The sequence below is a fragment of the Mus musculus genome, chromosome 1 (genome assembly GCF_000001635.26).
Source record: "Mus musculus strain C57BL/6J chromosome 1, GRCm38.p6 C57BL/6J".
Taxonomy (NCBI): domain Eukaryota; kingdom Metazoa; phylum Chordata; class Mammalia; order Rodentia; family Muridae; genus Mus; species Mus musculus.
In genome coordinates, this window is record NC_000067.6 from 151,055,297 (window position 1) to 151,059,970 (window position 4,674).

At 41.6% G+C, this 4,674-nt stretch overlaps 1 long non-coding RNA gene across 1 annotated transcript in view; it reads left to right on the forward strand.

Moving 5' to 3' along the window:
* Positions 1-626: 626 nt before the first annotated feature.
* Positions 627-4,674, forward strand: part of Gm36297 — a 21,408-nt gene continuing 17,360 nt past the window's right edge. The window contains exon 1 of the long non-coding RNA XR_387468.4: positions 627-884. This is a non-coding gene — a long non-coding RNA (predicted gene, 36297). The remainder of the gene's footprint in view (positions 885-4,674) is intronic.

Consider the following 4,674-nt stretch of genomic DNA (forward strand, 5'->3'; position numbering starts at 1 on the left):
TCCTTCCTTCCTTCCTTCCTTCCTTCCTTCCTTCCTTCCTCTCTCCCTCCCTCCCTCCCTCGCCCCTCTCTCCCTCCCTCGCCCCTCCCTCCCTCCTTTTCTTCCTTTATTTTTATCTACTTTTTGTTCTTTATGTGTTGGGAATTACATCTAAGGCCGTATGCCCACTAGGCAGGTGCTTTGTTGCTGAACTCTGTCCTCAGCCCCACCTTTGAAACTCTTCATTTTGAGAGAAGGACTGAGTCTCACAAAGCTGCTCAGGCTGGCCTTGAACTTGCTCTGTAATCCTGTCTGTCCTTGAACTTTTAGCCTTCCGGCCTTAGCTTCCGGAGTAGCTGGGCTTACAGGGACATACCACCAGACCCTGCTATGTGGGGTTTTCTATAAAATGTTTCACTGAGCAGATACTTTGCAAAGAGTGCTCTAGTGGTATGAAGAAATACAACGGTATGTTACGTATAAGCAAGTAAAGCAATTACTTTATTTTGATTCGGAGTCAAGTTTCTGCTGTCTGTTTCTATCTCTAGATCAATCTTAGAGTCTTCTTTTAGCCCCGCTCATTGCAAAACTGTCTACTTAGGCTCTCTTTAGGATGAGGACTGAATTTGAAACACACTGGCACCTTGTCATCTCAAGGAGTCACCATGGGGTGTCCTCTGAGCTTGTCTTTGCTTTTGGGGTCAGGCAACAGCTCGTGCTCACTTTCCTAAGTCACTGCGAGGAATGCTTTCTAAGCTGTGCTTCTTGCGAAATCAGCTAGCCACTGGCTTTAGCGATAGCTCTCCTACCCTCGAACAAAACACCTGACATGCAGATTCCTAATTCCATAACTTTCCAGTTATTCTTCCCCAACACAGCTCTGAGTTTCATCCCAAGGTGCTAAGGTAAGTAGGATTATCTGAAAATTTGAAGTACATAAAGAAAATAACCTTGTGTTGATTTTCAGATTTGTGCATATGAAAGGAGTGAGGATGCTAGAAACTCTTAATGAAATTAGAGAAAAGGAAATAGACCAGAAAACTTGTTTTTTTTTTAAAAAAAAAAAAAGTGGCTTCTTTTTGAGAATTATTACTATAAGCTTTTGCAAGAAAAAAAGAGCATTGTTTACTGTACAATGTAAGAGGTGCACATTGAATAAATCAGCCCACAGATACTGATTTAAGAAAATAGAGCTAATTTGGATTAGTGATTTTAGGACTCTAACGCCACGAATAAACAGGTAAGAAAGATGACCACAAAGGGCAAACTCGACTCTGCCACCTACTGCCTAGCAACAGACGCCATGCTTGGGAAAGGCATGGATCTATTCCCAGCTCCCAAGGTCACTGCTAGCACACTGATAGATACCTACTTACAGAAAGATGGGCTGGAAGCTAGTGAGATCACATCTGGATGATGCAACAAGGCTCATAGCAACAATGAACAGATGCTGGGGTTCACCCAGTGAGTCATTAAACCAAGCCAGGGTTAAGTCAATTAAATCAATACTTATTAATCAATTATTAAACCATATATAAATATATGTGTATATATATGCATATATATGTATGTGTATATGTATATATGTATGTGTATATATACATATATATATACACACATACATATAAACATACACACACACACATATCTTACACCTAAAAACTATATCACTTTTAAGTGATCCAGAAAGCCTCTTAGAGTCCTCAGAACACTGTAGAACACAGCTCTATCCATGGGTCTCAGCTTCCTCACTTCCTCATGGTCCCAAATGTGACAAACTGCCTGTTCTTTATTCAGTATTCAAACAAATGGGATTTGCATCAGGAAGCTAGGACCAGGCATTTCAGGTTCTTGTGTCCTCTTTTGGCATCATTGTTATTAAAGGGCAAAAGTATAAAGAACATAATTTAAAAACCTGTATGTTTTCAATAAGCAGAAGATGGCTTTCTATGTTCAATTCTTCCTTGAGTAATATTAGACCATCACAGAGCATTTTATATTTGTAGCTAACAATAATAGCACTTATTATTATATGGAGTAAAGGCAAAGAGACCCTGTTTTCTACGTTCTTCCCCGGGTTTCTAGTTGTGATAGTGAGAGGAAACATCAGAAATAGTAGTTTTTCAATCGTGTGTTGATAATCTCTTGTCAGTTGCCTGCCCTTTAAAGTAAGAATTGGGCACTGTAGGGTCAGAGAAGTTTCAAGTTACTTGTCCTAGCCAAGCCTTGGTTTTCCTTCAGGTAGAAGTCTTCTCTATCAGAATGTCACTACTTGAGATAATGTGTGAAAATTAGGAAAGTGGTTTTAAAAATAGTAGCTGCCTTTTTGGGTATCTTTGTGATCAGTTAGACTTCAGCTAGACCTCCACTTGTTATAATAAAACCATATCCCTCAACACTCATATTTCCCAAATCTGCTGAATTTTACTTAGTCCTCAAGTGTATCTCAATGCCATCAGTAGCTATAATCTCCCCCCTCCCCCCCCCCCCCCACACACCTTTTATAGATAAAGTAGCAGATACCCAAAGAAGTCTTGCCAAAGAGTGAGCAGATTTCCAACAGAGGCAACAGCAATAAGATTCTAAAGCTTACACTCAGGGTCTTCACTGTAGACATTCACTCAGGGTCTTCACTGCGGACATTCTCAAGCCTTTCCTACTTGTGGTCTCTTTGTGCCTGAGAAATTTTATACAACCCCAAGTATATAGGAATAGAAAACAGATATGCAAATCAAACATTTAATGATAAGAAATCATAAAGAAATTTAATCAAGCAATCCCTTGTTCTATCTGTATTCCACTACTCAGTAAAGATTAAAACAAATCTGCAAACTAATGAGATAATTTGTTTGTTATTGCATAGAGTCCAGTCTCGCAAGGTGGGGTTGTGCATGCCTTTAGTTCTAGCACTTGGAAGGCAGAGACAGAGGCAGAGGCAGAGGCAGAGGAGGCAGAGGCAGAGGAGGCAGAGGAGGCAGAGGAGGCAGAGGAGGCAGAGGAGGCAGAGGAGGCAGAGGAGGCAGAGGAGGCAGAGGCAGAGGCAGAGGAGGCAGAGGCAGAGGCAGAGGAGGCAGAGGAGGCAGAGGCAGAGGCAGAGGAGGCAGAGGCAGAGGCAGAGGCAGAGGAAGCAGAGGCAGAGGAGGCAGAGGCAGAGGAGGCAGAGGCAGAGGCAGAGGCAGAGGAGGCAGAGGCAGAGGCAGGTGGATCACTGTAAGTTCGAGGCCAGCCTAGTCTACAGAGTTAGTTCCAGGACAGCCAGGGTTATGTAGAGAGAACTTGTCTCAAATAATAGTGATCATCATCACCACCATCATCATCATCATCATTCAATTTTGGCTAATTATTGGATGATGTAGAATTCAGAACAGCTTCAACATTTCATGTTGATGGACAGTTTAATTTTATAACCATCAACACTGAAAACAATGTACGGTATAAAAACACAGTATACAGTACAGAAGTGTGACTATGGTCATCTCAGAAAATATTGTCAATTCTGTCCTCATCCCAAGCCAAGATACACTTAATGATGTTTTTTATATAAAATTGGAGTCAGCATCTCACACAGAAAACTTTAAAATCAAATATCCTGACAATACAGTTCTAATTTGTTATGTGCTGTGAGATGACGGTAGAGAAATATGAAAAGTCTTTGTCTTCTATAATTAAATCATCACATTTCTACAAGAGCAAAAAATGTTGTGTGCACAGTAACAGCACTACAATCAATCTCCAAACAATAGTCTCTAACAGGATTCTCAGCCTGTAGGTCTCAACCCCATTGGGTGTGTGTGTGTGTGTCAAGGGACTCTTTCATAGGGGTCGCATATCAGATATCCTGCACATCAGATGTTCATATTGCAATTCATAACAGCAGCAAAATTACAGCTATGAAGTAGCAACGAAGTAATTTCATGATTGGGGGTCACCACAACATGAGGAACTGTATTAAAGGGCAGAAGCACTAGGAAGGCTGAGAACCACTGCCCTACAACCCGAGTCAAAGCTTTTTAAGTCCCATTGATCAACACTGCACTGCGTGGAGGGGAGACAAGGCAGAGCAAGAGTGTTGTGTTCAGCACCAGGACTGCATGTGAACTCATGAAACATTTTGTTTTGAGTTAATCTTCAGTTGTACATCCTTTTACTGTTGCCAGACTTTTCATGGCCTCCACAGGTTTGCTCATGACCCACAGTTTAAACCTTGCTCTCGGTTGGTGGGTAAAGGCACTGGCTCCTCGGGCTGACAACCAGAGTTCTATGCCCAGCACCCACATAGCGAAAAGTGAGAACCAGTTCCCACAAGAAATCCTTTGACCTTCACACACACGCCATGATTTACTCCCCACCCCCCCACACACATATTAAATAAATGTCTCTAAAACATAAATTCTAGTGCTGCTACAGATGCAATGAAGGAAATAGGATTGACTGTTGGAATGTTTGATCTAGCTCAAACTGGTTTTAGTGAGAACCCTCTCAGCGTGACTGGTTTTATCTTGTTCTTTGCATATGCTGAGGGAGAGACTTTCAGTTACTAAGAAGTTTCTCAATTTCTAGAGAAAACCTGCCTGGTAATAAAACTTTGTCCAGATGCATAAATCATCTACAAGCCACTCATAGGTTTAGGTTGCTTCATTAGCATTTATGAAACACTCGTGACCCCATGAGTGAGCTCCCATTCATAGGCACCTG